Below are 22390 nucleotides of genomic sequence, written 5' to 3'. Positions count from 1 at the left end.
TTTAAATCCATAATTCACAGTCCTGCTGCTACTAACAACATATACACAAAGGTCTGATTACACATCTCTCCAGGGACAAAACCTATCTCTGACCGCAGCTTAGAGTACAGCAATAAGACCACAACAGTGTAAGGACACACCCTAATCCTGGAATATAAATCTATATTTCACAGTCCTGCTGCTACTAACAACATACAGAATGGTCTGATTACACAGAGACAATATAGAACACTGGCTGCAGAGAGCATAGAGCACAGTAGTGTGAGGACACCACATATATATCAATAAATCCCAGTCCTGCTGTTACTAACAAGGTACACAAATGTTGATTACACATATCTCCAGGGAGAATAGCTAACAATAGCTACAGATAACCCAGAGCACAGCAGTGTGAGGACATGCCTCTTAGGAACACAAAGAAGCTGCAATCCAGGATTATAAATTCATATTTCACAGTCCTGCTGCTACTATCAATATAAACAAAAGTATGATTACATATCTCTCCAGGGACAATACATAACACTGGCTGCAGAGAGCACAGAGCACAGCAGTGTGAGGTCTGATTACACATCTCTCCAGGGACAATACATAACACTGGCTGCAGAGAGCACAGAGCACAGCAGTGTGAGGTCTGATTACACATCTCTCCAGGGACAATACATAACACTGGCTGCAGAGAGCACAGAGCACAGCAGTGTGAGATCTGATTACACATCTCTCCAGGGACAATACATAACACTGGCTGCAGAGAGCACAGAGCACAGCAGTGTGAGGTCTGATTACACATCTCTCCAGAGACAATACCTAACACTGGCTGCAGAGAGCACAGAGCACAGCAGTGTGAGGTCTGATTACACATCTCTCCAGGGACAATACATAACACTGGCTGCAGAGAGCACAGAGCACAGCAGTGTGAGGTCTGATTACACATCTCTCCAGGGACAATACATAACACTGGCTGCAGAGAGCACAGAGCACAGCAGTGTGAGGTCTGATTACACATCTCTCCAGGGACCATACATAACACTGGCTGCAGAGAGCACAGAGCACAGCAGTGTGAGGTCTGATTACACATCTCTCCAGGGACAATACATAACACTGGCTGCAGAGAGCACAGGGCACAGCAGTGGGAGGTCTGATTACACATCTCTCCATGGACAGTACATAACACTGGCTGCAGAGAGCACAGAGCTCAGCAGTGTGAGGTCTGATCACACATCTCTCCAGGGACAATAGATAACACTGGCTGCAGAGAGCACAGAGCACAGCAGTGTGAGGTCTGATTACACATATCTCCAGGGACAATACATAGCACTGGCTGCAGAGAGCACAGAGCACAGCAGTGTGAGGTCTGATTACACATCTCTCCAGGGACAATATATAACACTGGCTGCAGAGAGCACATAGCACAGCAGTGTGAGGTCTGATTACACATCTCTCCAGGGACAATATCTATAGTTGTCTATAGAGAGCACAGAGCACAGCAGTGTTAATACCTGCTGACAGGTTCTTTCGGGATTTTGGTGCACGCGATCAGATATTGGTGCATTTGTGCCAGCTTGCACGCGACACAAATCGGGGGGGCATGGCCGCTGAACAACCCGACGAATTCGGACTATGCGCAGGATTCAATCATTCGAATTGTGACAAGACAATGCACTCACATGCATCGGGAAGAGGAAGGTGAATCCCGGCGGACCTCGGCGCAGAAGCGACGGATGCAGGAACTCGGGCGCACGATCTTAGTGAATCGCGGCAGACCCGAATCCTCATCGGACAACGCACCGCGGGACCGTGTCAGGACCGGGTAAGTAAATCTGCCCCAATATCTGTCATCTTTGCCTCTTTAACCCCTCGCTAGCTGCTTGTCTCCTCACCCACCTTTTCCTTCATATTTAATATTCAGCTTTTTTCGTTTCTCAGGTTTACAATCAGAACACGTAGGGGGGGGGGGGGGGGGTCGATGGGGGATCCAGAACCTCCGGGTCTGGGACATCAATCACATTACTTGAGGTTGGCTTGATGAGATGATTATCCAGTCCATGCAAATAGCGCAGGGAGGCCGCGCCGCATTCATGGCCATTAATCCCACGACCGGCGCTGCCTTGTAATTGGAAAATCGTGAGACCTATTATAGCGAATGGAAGGCAAAGGGAAAACACTCGGCGCAGGTTCAGGCCGTAGATTAACTCCGCACTTGACAGTGAGGTCTCCGAATGACACTTACCGGAGGATAATAATATTTCGGCAAAAAGCCATTTCCTCGGTGCTGCTGCGCTGTAAACAGCCCCGGCCGCGGCTAATAACCTTCCTCCCCGGCGTCTGCTTCCCGCTATTACCACGTAATTACTGGCTAATCCGATGGTCCGTTCTCTCTCTACTCAGATTGTGAGATTTTATTTTACAGAGAGGATGACAGCAAGAAACAAGGGAAGGGGATATGTTTTTCGGATATATCCGGAACACGGCCGCCATATTGGATTATTCCAGTTTTTAGATTCGAAAGGAGGTCATGTTACATATCAAAGAACATGGGAATTGTCTCGGAATTCTATTGCCGCAATCAGATCTATAATATCTCTTGTGGTTCTGTAGTTATCAGCCCAGAGATCCGCCAGTATGTGGGCTCAGAACAATTGGATCCAGCGTATTCAGCTCCGGGTTCAACGCTTCACGTAGCGGTGCATTAGCGGGAACATTCCTGGATGTTTGGTTTTGAGATATTACGGATCTGATTGTGGCAATTGGTTTCTAAGACAATTCTGATCTTCTTTGATCTGTTCAAGACACCATCCCATTGGAAAAAACTCATCTTTATCCAATATGGCGGCTTTGAAGATGGCGGCTGTGGCCCGGACATAACCTAAAAAGATAGTCCCTCCCCAATACAAGCTGGGGGTCAGATCTATCATCCTCCCTTTCTTTTTCGGACTTCTGACTCATGCTGTAGCTCTACAGAGATATAACACTCCTCATAGTCTACTCAGTGCCATATATAGTGTAGTGGCTGTGTTTGGTACTGCATCTAGAACTCAGCAAAACAGATCATAGCAGGTGGAACCTCTATGTCACCAGATCAGTTTATCTTGTGGAAAAGGCAAAGGACACCAATGTAAAGTATAGAGAATAGTCAGAGACAGCCCAAGGTCAGGGCAGGCAGCATTGAGACCAGATTATAAGCCTTAGGTCAGGGCAGGATCCTAGGTAAGGCCAGAGGTCAGGGCAGGCAGCATTGAGACTAGAATATAAGCCTTAGGTCCGGGCAGGATCCTAGGTAAGGCCAGAGGTCAGGGCAGGCAGCATTGGGACTAGAATATAAGCCTTAGGTCAGGGCAGGATTGTAGGTAAGGCCAGAGGTCAGGGCAGGCAGCATAGGGACTAGAATATAAGCCTTAGGTCAGGGCAGGATCCTAGGTAAGGCCAGAGGTCAGGGCAGGCAGCATAGGGACTAGAATATAAGCCTTAGGTCCGGGCAGGATCCTAGGTAAGGCCAGAGGTCAGGGCAGGCAGCATTGGGACTAGAATATAAGCCTTAGGTCAGGGCAGGATCCTAGGTAAGGCCAGAGGTCAGGGCAGGCAGCATTGAGACTAGAATATAAGCCTTAGGTCCGGGCAGGATCCTAGGTAAGGCCAGAGGTCAGGGCAGGCAGCATAGGGACTAGAATATAAGCCTTAGGTCAGGGCAGGATCCTAGGTAAGGCCAGAGGTCAGGGCAGGCAGCATTGAGACCAGAATATAAGCCTTAGGTCAGGGCAGGATCGTTGGTAAGGCCAGAGGTCAGGGCAGGCAGCATAGGGACTAGAATATAAGCCTTAGGTCTGGGCAGGACCCTAGGTAAGGCCAGAGGTCAGGGCAGGCAGCATAGGGACTAGAATATAAGCCTTAGGTCAGGGCAGGATTGTAGGTAAGGCCAGAGGTCAGGGCAGGCAGCATAGGGACTAGAATATAAGCCTTAGGTCAGGGCAGGATTGTAGGTAAGGCCAGAGGTCAGGGCAGGCAGCATAGGGACTAGAATATAAGCCTTAGGTCAGGGCAGGATCCTAGGTAAGGCCAGAGGTCAGGGCAGGCAGCATTGGGACTAGAATATAAGCCTTAGGTCAGGGCAGGATCCTAGGTAAGGCCAGAGGTCAGGGCAGGCAGCATTCAGACTAGAATATAAGCCTTAGGTCAGGGCAGGATCCTAGGTAAGGCCAGATGTCAGGGCAGGCAGCATAGGGACTAGAATATAAGCCTTAGGTCAGGGCAAGATCCAAAGTCAGGTCAGAGGTCAGAGCAGGCAGTATTGGGACTAGAATATAAGCCTTAGGTCAGGGCAGGCAGCATTAAGACCAGAATATAAGCCTTATGTCTGGGCAGGATCCAAGGTAAGCCAAGAGGTCAGGGCAGGACCCTAGGTAAGGCCAGAGGTCAGGGCAGGCAGCATTGGGACTAGAATATAAGCCTTAGGTCAGGGCAGGACCCTAGGTAAGGCCAGAGGTCAGGGCAGGAAGCATAGGGACTAGAATATAAGCCTTAGGTCCGGGCAGGATCCTAGGTAAGGCCAGAGGTCAGGGCAGGCAGCATAGGGACTAGAATATAAGCCTTAGGTCTGGGCAGGACCCTAGGTAAGGCCAGAGGTCAGGGCAGGCAGCATAGGGACTAGAATATAAGCCTTAGGTCGGGGCAGGATCCTAGGTAAGGCCAGAGGTCAGGGCAGGCAGCATAGGGACTAGAATATAAGCCTTAGGTCAGGGCAGGATTGTAGGTAAGGCCAGAGGTCAGGGCAGGCAGCATTGGGACTAGAATATAAGCCTTAGGTCAGGGCAGGATCCTAGGTAAGGCCAGAGGTCAGGGCAGGCAGCATTGAGACCAGAATATAACACTTAGGTCAGGGCAGGATCGTTGGTAAGGCCAGAGGTCAGGGCAGGCAGCATAGGGACTAGAATATAAGCCTTAGGTCAGGGCAGGATTGTAGGTAAGGCCAGAGGTCAGGGCAGGCAGCATAGGGACTAGAATATAAGCCTTAGGTCAGGGCAGGATCCTAGGTAAGGCCAGAGGTCAGGGCAGGCAGCATAGGGACTAGAATATAAGCCTTAGGTCAGGGCAGGATCCTAGGTAAGGCCAGAGGTCAGGGCAGGCAACATTCAGACTAGAATATAAGCCTTAGGTCAGGGCAGGATCCTAGGTAAGGCCAGAGGTCAGGGCAGGCAGCATTGGGACTAGAATATAAGCCTTAGGTCAGGGCAGGATCCTAGGTAAGGCCAGAGGTCAGGGCAGGCAGCATAGGGACTAGAATATAAGCCTTAGGTCTGGGCAGGACCCTAGGTAAGGCCAGAGGTCAGGGCAGGCAGCATAGGGACTAGAATATAAGCCTTAGGTCAGGGCAGGATCGTTGGTAAGGCCAGAGGTCAGGGCAGGCAGCATAGGGACTAGAATATAAGCCTTAGGTCAGGGCAGGATTGTAGGTAAGGCCAGAGGTCAGGGCAGGCAGCATAGGGACTAGAATATAAGCCTTAGGTCAGGGCAGGATCCTAGGTAAGGCCAGAGGTCAGGGCAGGCAGCATTGAGACCAGAATATAACACTTAGGTCAGGGCAGGATCATTGGTAAGGCCAGTGGTCAGGGCAGGCAGCATTGGGACTAGAATATAAGCCTTAGGTCAGGGCAGGATCCTAGGTAAGGCCAGAGGTCAGGGCAGGCAGCATAGGGACTAGAATATAAGCCTTAGGTCAGGGCAGGATCCTAGGTAAGGCCAGAGGTCAGGGCAGGCAGCATAGGGACTAGAATATAAGCCTTAGGTCCGGGCAGGATCCTAGGTAAGGCCAGAGGTCAGGGCAGGCAGCATTGAGACCAGAATATAACACTTAGGTCAGGGCAGGATCATTGGTAAGGCCAGAGGTCAGGGCAGGCAGCATAGGGACTAGAATATAAGCCTTAGGTCAGGGCAGGATTGTAGGTAAGGCCAGAGGTCAGGGCAGGCAGCATTGGGACTAGAATATAAGCCTTAGGTCAGGGCAGGATCCTAGGTAAGGCCAGAGGTCAGGGCAGGCAGCATAGGGACTAGAATATAAGCCTTAGGTCAGGGCAGGATCCTAGGTAAGGCCAGAGGTCAGGGCAGGCAGCATAGGGACTAGAATATAAGCCTTAGGTCCGGGCAGGATCCTAGGTAAGGCCAGAGGTCAGGGCAGGCAGCATTGAGACCAGAATATAACACTTAGGTCAGGGCAGGATCATTGGTAAGGCCAGAGGTCAGGGCAGGCAGCATTGGGACTAGAATATAAGCCTTAGGTCAGGGCAGGATCATTGGTAAGGCCAGAGGTCAGGGCAGGCAGCATTGGGACTAGAATATAAGCCTTAGGTCAGGGCAGGGTCGTTGGTAAGGCCAGAGGTCAGGGCAGGCAGCATAGGGACTAGAATATAAGCCTTAGGTCAGGGCAGGATTGTAGGTAAGGCCAGAGGTCAGGGCAGGCAGCATAGGGACTAGAATATAAGCCTTAGGTCAGGGCAGGATCGTTGGTAAGGCCAGAGGTCAGGGCAGGCAGCATAGGGACTAGAATATAAGCCTTAGGTCAGGGCAGGATCCTAGGTAAGGCCAGAGGTCAGGGCAGGCAGCATTGGGACTAGAATATAAGCCTTAGGTCAGGGCAGGATCATTGGTAAGGCCAGAGGTCAGGGCAGGCAGCATTGGGACTAGAATATAAGCCTTAGGTCAGGGCAGGATCCTAGGTAAGGCCAGAGGTCAAGACAGGCAGCATAGGGACTAGAATATAAGCCTTAGGTCAGGGCAGGACCCTAGGTAAGGCCAGAGGTCAGGGCAGGCAGCATAGGGACTAGAATATAAGCCTTAGGTCAGGGCAGGATCCTAGGTAAGGCCAGAGGTCAGGGCAGGCAGCATTGAGACTACAGTATAAGCCTTAGGTCAGGGCAGGATCCTAGGTAAGGCCAGAGGTCAGGGCAGGCAGCATTGAGACTACAGTATAAGCCTTAGGTCCGGGCAGGATCCTAGGCAAGGCCAGAGATAGAACGTGCAAAGTCCGACAAAAAACTGACGCGCAGCTCTTAGTAAATGAGCCCCATTATGCCTTCAGCAGAGATGGAAACATTTGTAGCGATACTTACAATCTAATATTACTTTAGCAATAAATATTTTGACAAATCTTCCCATTTATACAATTCTGTACGTTTCGCTCTTGTCGCCCTCCATCATCGCGCGGCGGCCATTAATAACCGTAACGCTCAGAGATACATTGATGGCGGCCGCATTGTTTGTGATTGAATTATCCTTATTATTATTTCCATATTGGTGATTCTATTACTGACACGTTGATGCGGTTCCGTCACAGTGTGACCTATATTTTGGATTCCATCTGGCGGAGTGACATGTATGCGGGGTCTGATATTACTTTGTGACATATTTCCGGAGTCGCACATCCATTAGTGACATTTATTTGACTTTAAATCACAATAGGTAATGACAGAATGAGGCCCGGAGCCGCCGTCGCGGGGAGATGAGGATGTGCTGATAATAATTACCGCCTCTGTTATCCGTGGATTATCGCGCCGCGCTGACATCTCAATATGGGGGAAGAGAAAACACATAATACAGAGGGGCGGCGCGGTCAAGAGCAGATTACAGGTCTACTGCTGATAACCCTGTGATTACCTATAACCACTGCCTGCAGTCTGTATACATCCACAAATCTCTGCAGCAGTTCTTAAAGGGAACCTGTCAGCAGATATTCCTGAAAGCTTCTCCTTCCTGATCTGAGTGTATGCTAAACCAGAGGTCTGCTACAGCCTTCACTCAGAGCAGAGAGTGAGGGCTGGGGAAGAGTGCACTCGGAGAAGCTACAATCTGGAAATATTGTCACAGTCCAGTCCTTACTAACAATACACATGATTTTATGATTACACATCTCTCCAGGGACAATACATAATATTTTCTGAGAGCACAGAGCACAGCAGTGTGAGGACACTCCCCCAGTGCACTTGGAGAAGCTACAATCCTGGAATATAAATCCTTATATCACAGTCCTGCTGCTACTAACAACATACACAAAGGTGTGATTACACATCTCCCCAGGGATAATACATAGCACTGGGTACAAGGAGCACAGAGCACAGCAGTGCGAGTTCTGATTACACATCTCTCCAGGGACAATACATAACACTGGCTGCAGAGAGCACAGAGCACAGCAGTGCGAGGTCTGATTACACATCTCTCCAGGGACAATACATAACACTGGCTGCAGAGAGCACAGAGCACAGCAGTGTGAGGTCTGATTACACATCTCTCCAGGGATAATACATAACACTGGCTGCAGAGAGCACAGAGCACAGCAGTGTGAGGTCTGATTACACATCTCTCCAGGGACAATACATAACACTGGCTGCAGAGAGCACAGAGCACAGCAGTGTGAGGTCTGATTACACCTCTCTCCAGGGACAATGCATAACACTGGCTGCAGAGAGCACAGAGCACAGCAGTGTGAGGTCTGATTACACATCTCTCCAGGGACAATACATAACATTGGCTGCAGAGAGCACAGAGCACAGCAGTGTGAGGTCTGATTACACATCTCTCCAGGGACAATACATAACACTGGCTGCAGAGAACACAGAGCACAGCAGTGTGAGGTCTGATTACACATCTCTCCAGGGACAATACATAACACTGGCTGCAGAGAGCACAGAGCACAGCAGTGTGAGGTCTGATTACACATCTCTCCAGGGACAATGCATAACACTGGCTGCAGAGAGCACAGAGCACAGAGCACAGCAGTGTGAGGTCTGATTACACATCTCTCCATGGACAATACATAACACTGGCTGCAGAGAACACAGAGCACAGCAGTGTGAGGTGTGATTACACATCCCTCCAGGGACAATACATAACACTGGCTGCAGAGAACACAGAGCACAGCAGTGTGAGGTCTGATTACACATCTCTCCAGGGACAATACATAACACTGGCTGCAGAGAGCACAGCAGTGTGAGGTCTGATTACACATCTCTCCAGTGACAATACATAACACTGGCTGCAGAGAGCACAGAGCACAGCAGTGTGAGGTCTGATTACACATCTCTCCATGGACAATACATAACACTGGCTGCAGAGAACACAGAGCACAGCAGTGTGAGGTGTGATTACACATCCCTCCAGGGACAATACATAACACTGGCTGCAGAGAACACAGAGCACAGCAGTGTGAGGTCTGATTACACATCTCTCCAGGGACAATACATAACACTGGCTGCAGAGAGCACAGCAGTGTGAGGTCTGATTACACATCTCTCCAGGGACAATACATAACACTGGCTGCAGAGAGCACAGAGCACAGCAGTGTGAGGTCTGATTACACATCTCTCCAGGGACAATACATAACACTGGCTGCAGAGAGCACAGAGCACAGCAGTGTGAGGTCTGATTACACATCTCTCCAGGGACAATACATAACACTGGCTGCAGAGAGCACAGAGCACAGCAGTGTGAGGTCTGATTACACATCTCTCCAGGGACAGTACATAACACTGGCTGCAGAGAGCACAGAGCACAGCAGTGTGAGGTCTGATTACACATCTCTCCAGGGACAATACATAACACTGACTGCAGAGAGCACAGAGCACAGCAGTGTGAGGTCTGATTACACCTCTCTCCAGGGACAATGCATAACACTGGCTGCAGAGAGCACAGAGCACAGCAGTGTGAGGTCTGATTACACATCTCTCCAGGGACAATACATAACACTGGCTGCAGAGAACACAGAGCACAGCAGTGTGAGGTCTGATTACACATCTCTCCAGGGACAATACATAACACTGGCTGCAGAGAGCACAGAGCACAGCAGTGTGAGGTCTGATTACACATCTCTCCAGAGACAATACATAACACTGGCTGCAGAGAGCACAGAGCACAGCAGTGTGAGGTCTGATTACACATCTCTCCAGGGACAATGCATAACACTGGCTGCAGAGAGCACAGAGCACAGCAGTGTGAGGTCTGATTACACATCTCTCCATGGACAATACATAACACTGGCTGCAGAGAACACAGAGCACAGCAGTGTGAGGTCTGATTACACATCTCTCCAGGGACAATACATAACACTGGGTACAAGGAGCACAGAGCACAGCAGTGTGAGGAATAATAAATAGAATGATAGATCTCATATATCCCTTTAAGAGATGTTTTTAGCAACTTTTTTGACTTAGATTAGCATATTTATTAGTAAAATGTTGCAAAATGGTGGCCCCAGTACTAGGACCCCCACTGATCTGATCATGATAATCCATCCTATACTCATATTCCAAGCTCCACCCCTAATCCCACCCTATACTGTGCCCACAAAGTATATGTACCCCCTTATTGCCCCTCACTATTCTAATAAATGCCCCATGGACTTGCCACACTGTATAATTCCTCTTCCTCCGCCCCCCACCTCTTTATGCTTTCATTCCTGTGAACCCCCCATATTTAATGGCACCCAACATAATCCCCTTCCCCCCCCCCCCCCAATGTCACCCTCTATGTGATTCCTCCTGTAGCCCCACCATTTTCGCTATATGTTTGGTCCTCGAGGGGTGTGGCTTAAAGGGTTGATCCATGGAGGGAAAATCCATTGTTTTCAGACTAGAACCGCAATGTCCTTTCACTTGTCTGAAACCTTTGTGACCCCTCTTCTATATCACATGATTGCAGGGTTCCCCTAACCTGTCTATGTATTAATGAGACCCCTCACCCATCTGGTCTAGTCCACCTACCCCCTTGTATTAAAGGGTAGAAGTTTTGGGGTTTCTATCCCTTTAATACAAAAAAAAATCAATAACATTTACAAAGAACACAAGAAATGATACAAAGTCTAGAAATGTAGTGATTTATCCCGGCGTCAGCGCGGACATCGGTGCCGCTCCGCGCCGCAACATTATCACCGCAATCTTTTTTAAATAGGGACATTATCCTGTTGAAAATTCTCGCCTGAAAATTGCTCGGAGAAGAGATGACACTCGCCGAATCTCCTCAAATCTCCTCCAAGAATAAAACTTAGCAGAAGATTACAGATAAACTGGAGTATTCCTGAAAGGTGCTGCTCAGGCGGATGGCACCTGGTGCCGGAAACTTTAATCCTTAAAGGGAACTCAACCCCCCCCCCCCAAAAAAAAAATAAAAATCAAATGAAACCCCCTTGTCTATAGCAACACCTCAATGGGGTCTCATGACAGCAAGTACTCACATTTCCTACAGCACCTCAACAGGCAGAACTGAGTATTACATAGACTCCAATAGGCTCCTCTGGAGGGGGCGGAGGATCTACTTAAATTGAAGAGGGTTGATTTGCATACATACAACATTAATGTATAGAAAGATTGAAATTATCAACTGTGGATAAAGGGGTGACAATTCCAGAGGAGAATTGGGGCACTTGTAGCCATCCGTGGTCAAATCAGACAATTTAGCCCCGCCCCCAGAGCACTTGCAGGCTGATTTGCATATTCCTAATAAGTTTGCTTATCTCTGCCTTACTGTAAAGGGGTCATTCTGCTCCTATTACAGCCCCCCGCACACAGAACTATTATACGTGAGGAGGCATTTTGGACCCGGGACAATCCCTTTAAGAGCACTTTTTGTTCGTCTTGCATCGTGATGTTCCACTTATTAATTACATTCTGTTTTATCATCTGAAAATGGTGCGAAATGAAACAATATTTGCCATTTTATGAGAATTCAATTAGCCTGACAATTTGAAAAGCTGCAAATTTGGATAATTAATTGCTAATTGGGATTAATTGGCACAGACCGGTCGGGCTGCGGATATTTTTAGCATCTGTGAGGCGGAGCTGTCAGCTGCCATTAGCTCATATCAAATCAAGTCCTAAATATAAGACACTTATCACAGAAGCTTAAAGGGAACCTGTCACCACATCTGCACAAATACAACTGACAGCCGTCTTTTAGCTAAAATTATCAACATGAGTCAAGTTTATGTTATATTCCCTGGCATCAGAAGGGGCGTGTCCTTCCTAGCCTGCCCCTCCCATTTACCCCTCCCCTTGTCCCATGGCATATCATAAGACCAGGTTGATGTAATTTAGGGTTGTTTACCTAGTAAGATTTGCAAAGTCTACCCCATGTATATATCTGATCGCATGAAATAACAGCAGCCTTCATGGACTTCTACTCCTCCTCATCCTCCATGGAGCCTTCTGAGATTTCATGTGATCAGTTACATACATGGGGTTGACATTCTAAATCTTACTTTGTAAAGGACCTCACCCTGGTCACATGATACGATGTGCTCAATGATATAACAAAGCTCTCTCTCTCAGTGTTCCATACAGAAGCATGTCCTAGCAGTGAGACCTGTCAATCAGGAAGAAGGAGGCGGAGCAAGTAAAAATTACTACGCAGGACTCACTTAGTGTGATTGTTTTATTGAAGGCACTTTAGGTGGGTTTCATACAAACTGATTTTTTTAACATTGCAGCCGTGGAAAGGAACCAATTTACGGATAAGGGTGTTGCTGGAGATAATAGGAAGTTTCTCTCTTACCCCAAGTGCTTTATCCCAACCATTACGGGTCGGTACTTCTCTGTAATGTCCTATATGTTCATGCTGATGATTATGTGTGATAGAGGAGAGATACAGGCACAAATCGAGGCTGCTGGAGATTAGACGCCTCCTATAAACATACTATACCAGGGGTTTGATTATCCTGGCAGATGGGAGGAGCTAAAACCTGATATGAAAGACGCACAACACCTGGTGGGACAGGAGTGAGACGCGTCACATGTAACGGAGAGCCGCACTCCATGTCTGTCACTGGAACTTCACAAAGAGTGGTCACAGAGGCGACGCAACGTAGTATCAGATACCGGGAGGAAAGAATAGCAGCAAAAATCCTGCAAAGAGAAGTATCTGATAAAAGAAAGAAGTGACTTTGTTACAGCCCACCAGGGGGCAGTATAGGGGGGAGAGGAATGACTGGAGCACCAGTAGTTCCCCCATCAATGTGGATGAGAACGGATAAGTTCCACGCTCCTTGTCCAAATGAGCCTCCCCAATAAAATCTCACTTCAGAACTACCAGATGAAGGGAGATGGACTTGATTTGGGAGGTTTCGCTGCTTCTTCAGAGTTGTCTGGGCAAATCCTCTGGAGCTGTATCAGCTCTGCTGCATCAGCAGCACAATTGTCAGGGTGTTCACAGAATCCAAAGATACAGACAAGGTCAAAACACCCAGAACCCAGGGCTGAGTCTGTACTTATAGCCTCTGGAAAGTTCCAGGGGGCCAGCCAATAGGACAGCCTGCTCCTCCTCAGGCGACACTAAAGAGAATTAAAACAGGTTAACCATTTGGTAACTGAGCAGAATAAACTGCCTGTGACACCTTCTATGGACAGTGAATGGTAGCTTGGGATTACCAAAGGATGCGTAAAAGGGATGATGGCTCTTAAAGGGCTACTAAAGAAATTATTAAAGACCCAATCAGCCGGAATCACAACTCATCTACTCCTCGTTTATGTAGCATCCGCTTTATGCCCCGTTATTCACCTTTGCATTCAACTCTATCTACCTCCAGTGGACTCTATCTGCTCTATGATGGGACAGACCTGAATATTTGGGACACTTTTCTTGTCTTTTGCGACTTCTAGTATTTAGAGTCCAGCAGTTCTCACATCTGGAGACTGTGGGGCTCATTTACGAAGGGCCCCGCGGCCGCACTTTCGTCGGGTTTCCCAAATTTTTCCATTTTGCGCTGAATTACGCCGGGATTTTGGCGTACGCGTTGGCTTTCACGTGACATAAATCGGCGGCGTGGTTGTCGGACAACCTGACGGATTCAGAAAAACCACGAAATTTAAAAAACGCAATGGGGCAGATTTACTTACCCGATCCATTCGCGATCCAGCGGCGCGTTCTCTGCGGTGGATTCGGGTCCGGACGGGATTCATTAAGGCATTTCCTCCGATGTCCACCAGGTGGCGCAGCTGCGCTGTAGTCCGCTGAAATGCACTCAAGTTCACCGGCCTATTCCTGGTGAAGGTAAATGCAAGTTTTGCGACACTTTTTGTTTTTTAAATGCAGCGATTTTTCCGAATCCGTCAGGTGTTCGCTCGGCCACGCCCCCCATTTCCGTCGCGTGCATGCCAGCGCCGATGCGCCAAAATCCGATTGCGTGCGCCAAAATCCCGGGGCAATACAGGGAAAATCGGCGCAAATCGGAAATATTTGGGTAACACGTCGGGAAAATGCGAATCGGCCCCCAATGTGTCACAAGATCAGCACTCACGTGCACCGGAAGCAGAAGGACCTTGGTGGAGCAGCGACATCTGGTGGATATCGGGTGCACGATCTTAGTGAATCCTGGCAGAACCCGAATCCACATCGGAGAACGCGCCGCAGGATCGTGACAGGACCAGGTAAGTGAATGATCCCCATTGTATCTCTGGTTTCCCAGTCCTGTGAATGGAGACCTAGCTGCTGTGACTCACTGATCCCACTCTCCTCTCCGTAGACTTCTATGCGAGTGAGATTCTGTCTGTCTTAGTTGCCAGAAAGATGGAATTTATCAGAAAGGTTATTAGAGTGAGAGGAGATTAGGAGGGAGGATGATAAGAGGCAGAGTAAGGGGAGAAGAAAGTAAAACGTTTATGATGAGGAGAGGTTGTTATAGAGCAGGGAGCAGGAGGGAGACGCTGAGCTGTGACCATCACCCATTGTCCCTGGTGGATCCTGTGTTATCTCAAACTGATACATTGTATAGTTTTGGAATCTAAAATTAGAACAGTAGAACCAAGTGGAGGGGGGGGGGGTGAAGGGGTTAATAGCTGATCCGAGTATTTTGGCTGCAATAAACCGTCCGTATCCTCATCATTTCTGCAGCAGAAGAAGGAAAAAAAAATCTCTCTATTTTCTCAAGAATCTCTTTAAATTAAGGTCAAGAACACAAACTCTGATTCCGTATTTTTCTGTGTTTATGGTTGAAAATATAAAACCTATTATTTCCCCTGAGAGGAGAAAGCGATGAAGCCGCAGCCACACGGAGCCGCAATGCAAATGTCACTCGCTGCAGAGCATCGCGCCTGGTCTAGAAGGAGCCGCAGCAATAAGACGTGTGTGAGGACGGCGCAGATCGTCTCCATGTAAATGTCACGGAGCTGAGGGTGCACTGGGCGCATCACCGGGGAAGGTTCCTGGAATCACCCAACAAAACCGGGCGAGAGACCGGAGGAGCCGGATAAGATGTGCACAAAGGTTACTCTGCCCTCACAGGAAGGACAACGTCTCCTCCTCACAGCAAAGAGCAGACCAGATTCTTGTAAAACCACTTGGAAATGTACAACTTCTGAGCTCCCCCTGCTCTATAACATGCTGCCTGCAGATAGGGCTCTATGTATAATCTCCCCAGCTCCTCCTGCTCTATAACACATTGCCTGCAGATAGGACACTATGTACAATCTGCTCAGCTCCTCCTGCTCTATAACATGCTGCCTGCAGATAGGACACTATGTACAATCTGCTCAGCTCCTCCTGCTCTATAACATGCTGCCTGCAGATAGGACACTATGTACAATGTGCTCAGCTCCTCCTGCTCTATAACATGCTGCCTGCAGATAGGACACTATGTACAATGTGCTCAGCTCCTCCTGCTCTATAACATGCTGCCTGCAGATAGGACACTATGTACACTCTGCTCAGCTCCTCCTGCTCTATAACATGCTGCCTGCAGATAGGACACTACGGCCCAATTTTTGCAAGGAAATTGGACATAAAGAAACATTATTACATTAATGATCCCAGAATTCCCATTTTCATATATGTTTCCCATCAGATTTATTGACAGGTTGAGTTTCTCTTTGTATCAGATATTATGAGACAGCGATAAAAATAAGGGAAGGATCTCTGCGCCTCGAAGATAATGGAAGCGGCGGGTAGGAGGCTCCGCGCCCCGGGGACCCCTCATTATCGGGAGGCTTAGCCGCCGCTCAGCACTAATTTCAGGTATCTGTTTTCTCTCGGACTTTGGGTTTCATTTCCTCTTCGATTATCTCCCCGCGATCCGCAGCAATGAGAGTATTTATCCCAGCGCCTGAGAGATAGAGAGACAACTAATCCCTGATTCCTGCTACATGGAGGGAGAGCATCGGAATATATTATCTATCTATCTATCTATCTATCTATCTATCTATCTATCTATCTATCTATCTCCTATCTATCTATCTATCTATCTATCTATCTATCTCCTATCTATCTATCTATCTATCTATCTATCTATCTATCTATCTATCTATCTATCTATCTCCTATCTATCTCCTATCTATCTATCTATCTATCTATCTAATATCTATCTCCTATCTATCTATATATCTATCTATCTATCTATCTATCTATCTCCTATCTATCTCCTATCTATCTATCTATCTATCTATCTATCTATCTCCTATCTATCTATCTATCTATCTATCTATCTATCTCCTATCTATCTATCTATCTATCTATCTATCTATCTATCTCCTATCTATCTATATATCTATCTATCTATCTATCTCCTATCTATCTATCTATCTATCTCCTATCTATCTATCTATCTCCTATCTATCTATCTCCTATCTATCTATCTCCTATCTATCTATCTATCTATCTATCTATCTATCTATCTATCTATCTCCTTTCTATCTCATATCTATCTATCTATCTATCTATCTCCTATCTATCTATTTATCTATCTATCTATCTATCTATCTATCTATCTATCTATCTATCTATCTCCTATCTATCTATCTATCTATCTATCTATCTCATATCTATCTACCTCATATATATCTATCTATCTCCTATCTATCTATCTATCTATCTATCTATCTATCTATCTATCTTCTATCTATCTATCTATCTATCTATCTATCTATCTATCTATCTATCTCCTATCTATCTATCTATCTATCTCCTATCTATCTATCTATCTATCTCCTATCTATCTATCTATCTATCTATCTATCTATCTATCTATCTCCTATCTATCTATCTATCTATCTATCTATCTCCTATCTATCTATCTATCTATCTATCTATCTCCTATCTATCTATCTATCATCTATCTATCTATCTATCTATCTATCTCCTATCTATCTCCTATCTATCTATCTATCTATCTATCTATCTATCTATCTATCTATCTCCTATCTATCTCCTGTCTATCTATCTATCTATCTCCTATCTATCTATCTATCTATCTCCTATCTATCTATCTATCTATCTATCTATCTCCTATCTATCTATCTATCTATCTCCTATCTATCTATCTATCTCCTATCTATCTATCTCCTATCTATCTATCTATCTATCTATCTATCGATCTATCTATCTATCTCCTATCTATCTATCTCCTATCTATCTATCTATCTATCTCCTATCTATCTATCTATCTATCTATCTATCTCCTATCTATCTATCTATCTATCTATCTATCTATCTCCTATCTATCTATCTATCTATCTATCTATCTATCTATCTATCTATCTCCTATCTATCTATCTATCTATCTATCTATCTCCTATCTATCTATCTATTATCTATCTATCTCCTATCTATCTATCTATCTATCTATCTATCTATCTTTCTATCTATCTATCTATCTATCTCCTATCTATCTATCTATCTATCTATCTCCTATCTATCTATCTATCTATCTATCTATCTATCTATCTATCTCCTATCTATCTATCTATCTATCTATCTATCTCCTATCTATCTATCTATCTATCTATCTATCTATCTCCTATCTATCTATCTATCTATCTATCTATCTATCTATCTATCTCCTATCTATCTATCTATCATCTATCTATCTATCTATCTATCTATCTCCTATCTATCTCCTATCTATCTATCTATCTATCTATCTATCTATCTATCTATCTATCTATCTCCTATCTATCTCCTGTCTATCTATCTATCTATCTCCTATCTATCTATCTATCTATCTCCTATCTATCTATCTATCTATCTATCTATCTATCTATCTATCTCCTATCTATCTATCTATCTATCTCCTATCTATCTATCTATCTCCTATCTATCTATCTCCTATCTATCTATCTATCTATCTATCTATCTATCTATCTATCTATCGATCTATCTATCTATCTCCTATCTATCTATCTCCTATCTATCTATCTATCTATCTCCTATCTATCTATCTATCTATCTCCTATCTATCTATCTATCTATCTATCTATCTATCTATCTCCTATCTATCTATCTATCTATCTATCTATCTATCTATCTATCTCCTATCTATCTATCTATCTATCTATCTCCTATCTATCTATCTATTATCTATCTATCTCCTATCTATCTATCTATCTATCTATCTATCTTTCTATCTATCTATCTATCTATCTATCTCCTATCTATCTATCTATCTATCTCCTATCTATCTATCTATCTATCTATCTATCTATCTATCTATCTATCTATCTCCTATCTATCTATCTATCTATCTATCTATCTATCTCCTATCTATCTCCTATCTATCTCCTGTCTATCTATCTATCTATCTATCTATCTCCTATCTATCTATCTATCTATCTATCTATCTATCTATCTATCTCCTATCTATCTATCTATCTCCTATCTATCTATCTCCTATCTATCTATCTATCTATCTATCTCCTATCTATCTATCTATCTCCTATCTATCTATCTCCTATCTATCTATCTATCTATCTATCTATCTATCTCCTATCTATCTATCTCCTATCTATCTATCTCCTATCTATCTATCTATCTATCTCCTATCTATCTATCTATCTATCTCCTATCTATCTCCTATCTATCTATCTATCTCCTATCTATCTATCTATCTCCTATCTATCTATCTATCTATCTATCTCCTATCTATCTATCTATCTATCTATCTCCTATCTATCTATCTATCTATCTATCTCCTATCTATCTGTCTATCTCTCAGTGTCTGATTATTTCTCCATTACTATCTGCTCCTCCTGTATAACACATGGTAAAGGTTCTGTAGATGGATTCCCGTCCTCTCCCCTCTCCGATCGCCTCTACCATGTACCTTCCCCCCCAGTCGGCGCATGAAATATTTTATCCAATTTTTCCAAAAGCTTCTAAAATATTTTTTCCTTTTCGCTGCAATAAGCAGCTCGAGATGAAAAGAAAATGTTTAGATATTTTTCCACCTCCGTCCTTTCAATCATCTTATTCTTATTTTAAAATATTTGTGAAATGCTTGTGAATGACTTCTGCCGCGGCGCATTATGATCGCTGCTCTGAAGCCGTCCTCTCTGCTTACTGAGCATAAAAGTAATAACACAACAAACTCAATATATTATTCCACAAAGACACGGGAAATAAATTCTGACCCAAAACTTCCATTTGTCATATTGTGCTTTTCACTGCGCTATTTGTCTGTATCCCCTGTATAGTACAGCAGCAGAGCAGTGTATCCCCTGTATAGTACAGCAGCAGAGCAGTGTATCCCCTGTATAGTACAGCAGCAGAGCAGTGTATCCCCTGTATAGTACAGCAGCAGAGCAGTGTATCCCCTGTATAGTACAGCAGCAGAGCAGTGTATCCCCTGTATAGTACAGCAGCAGAGCAGTGTATCCCCTGTATAGTACAGCAGCAGAGCAGTGTATCCCCTGTATAGTACAGCAGCAGAGCAGTGTATCCCCTGTATAGTACAGCAGCAGAGCAGTGTATTCCCTGTATAGTACAGCAGCAGAGCAGTGTATCCCCTGTATAGTACAGCAGCAGAGCAGTGTATCCCCTATATAGTACAGCAGCAGAGCAGTGTATCCCCTGTATAGTGCAGCAGCAGAGCGGTGTATCCCCTGTATAGTACAGCAGCAGAGCAGTGTATTCCCTGTATAGTACAGCAGCAGAGCAGTGTATCCCCTATATAGTACAGCAGCAGAGCAGTGTATCCCCTGTATAGTGCAGCAGCAGAGCAGTGTATCCCCTGTATAGTACAGCAGCAGAGCAGTGTATCCCCTGTATAGTACAGCAGCAGTGCAGTGTATCCCCTGTATAGTACAGCGGCAGAGCAGTGTATCCCCCTGTGTAGTACAGCAGCAGAGCAGTGTATCCCCTGTATAGTACAGCAGCAGAGCAGTGTATCCCCTGTATAGTACAGCAGCAGAGCAGTGTATCCCCTGTATAGTACAGCAGAGCAGTGTATCCCCTGTATAGTACAGCAGCAGAGCAGTGTATCCCCTGTATAGTACAGCAGCAGAGCGGTGTATCCCCTGTATAGTACAGCAGCAGAGCAGTGTATCCCCTGTATAGTACAGCAGCAGAGCAGTGTATCCCCTGTATAGTACAGCAGCAGAGCAGTGTATCCCCTGTATAGTACAGCAGCAGAGCAGTGTATCCCCTGTATAGTACAGCAGCAGAGCAGTGTATCCCCTGTATAGTACAGCAGCAGAGCAGTGTATCCCCTGTATAGTACAGCAGCAGAGCAGTGTATCCCCTGTATAATACAGCAGCAGAGCAGTGTATCCCCTGTATAGTACAGCAGCAGAGCAGTGTATCCCCTGTATAGCACAGCAGCAGAGCAGTGTATCCCCTGTATAGTACAGCAGCAGAGCAGTGTATCCCCTGTATAGTACAGCAGCAGAGCAGTGCATCCCCTGTATAGTACAGCAGCAGAGCAGTGTATCCCCTGTATAGTACAGCAGCAGAGCAGTGTATCCCCTGTATAGTACAGCAGCAGAGCAGTGTATCCCCTGTATAGTACAGCAGCAGAGCAGTGTATCTCCTGTATAGTACAGCAGCAGAGGAGTGTATCCCCTGTATAGTACAGCAGCAGAGCAGTGTATCCCCTGTATAGTACAGCAGCAGAGCAGTGTATCCCCTGTATGGTACAGCAGCAGAGCAGTGTATCCCCTGTATAGTACAGCAGCAGAGCAGTGTACCCCCTGTATAGTACAGCAGCAGAGCAGTGTATCCCCTGTATAGTACAGCAGCAGAGCGGTGTATCCCCTGTATAGTACAGCAGCAGAGCGGTGTATCCCCTGTATAGTACAGCAGCAGAGCAGTGTATCCCCTGTATAGTACAGCAGCAGAGCAGTGTATCCCCTGTATAGTACAGCAGCAGAGCAGTGTATACCCTGTATAGTACAGCAGCAGAGCAGTGTATACCCTGTATAGTACAGCAGCAGAGCAGTGTATCCCCTGTATAGTACAGCAGCAGAGCAGTGTATCCCCTGTATAGTACAGCAGCAGAGCAGTGTATCCCCTGTATAGTACAGCAGCAGAGCAGTGTATCCCCTGTATAGTACAGCAGCAGAGCAGTGTATCCCCTGTATAGTACAGCAGCAGAGCAGTGTATCCCCTGTATAGTACAGCAGCAGAGCAGTGTATCCCCTGTATAGTACAGCAGCAGAGCAGTGTATCCCCTGTATAGTACAGCAGCAGAGCAGTGTATACCCTGTATAGTACAGCAGCAGAGCAGTGTATACCCTGTATAGTACAGCAGCAGAGCAGTGTATCCCCTGTATAGTACAGCAGCAGAGCAGTGTATCCCCTGTATAGTACAGCAGCAGAGCAGTGTATCCCTCTGTATAGTACAGCAGGAGAGCAGTGTATCCCCTGTATAGTACAGCAGCAGAGCAGTGTATCCCCTGTATAGTACAGCAGCAGAGCGGTGTATCCCCTGTATAGTACAGCAGCAGAGCAGTGTATCCCCTGTATAGTACAGCAGCAGAGCAGTGTATCCCCTGTATAGTACAGCAGCAGAGCAGTGTATCCCCTGTATAGTACAGCAGCAGAGCAGTGTATCCCCTGTATAGTACAGCAGCAGAGCAGTGTATCCCCTGTATAGTACAGCAGCAGAGCAGTGTATCCTCTGTATAGTACAGCAGCAGAGCAGTGTATCCCCTGTATAGTACAGCAGCAGTGCAGTGTATCCCCTGTATAGTACAGCAGCAGAGCAGTGTATCCCCTGTATAGTACAGCAGCAGAGCAGTGTATCCCCTGTATAGTACAGCAGCAGAGCAGTGTATCCTCTGTATAGTACAGCAGCAGAGCAGTGTATCCCCTGTATAGTACAGCAGCAGTGCAGTGTATCCCCTGTATAGTACAGCAGCAGTGCAGTGTATCCCCTGTATAGTACAGCAGCAGAGCAGTGTATCCCCTGTATAGTACAGCAGCAGAGCAGTGTATCCCCTGTATAGTACAGCAGCAGTGCAGTGTATCCCCTGTATAGTACAGCAGCAGAGCAGTGTATCCCCTGTATAGTACAGCAGCAGAGCAGTGTATCCCCTGTATAGTACAGCAGCAGAGCAGTGTATCCCCTGTATAGTACAGCAGCAGAGCAGTGTATCCCCTGTATAGTACAGCAGCAGAGCAGTGTATCCCCTGTATAGTACAGCAGCAGAGCAGTGTA

The sequence above is a fragment of the Engystomops pustulosus genome, chromosome 7 (assembly GCF_040894005.1).
Source record: "Engystomops pustulosus chromosome 7, aEngPut4.maternal, whole genome shotgun sequence".
Lineage (NCBI taxonomy): Eukaryota > Metazoa > Chordata > Amphibia > Anura > Leptodactylidae > Engystomops > Engystomops pustulosus.
Note: the sequence above shows the minus strand (reverse complement) of the source record.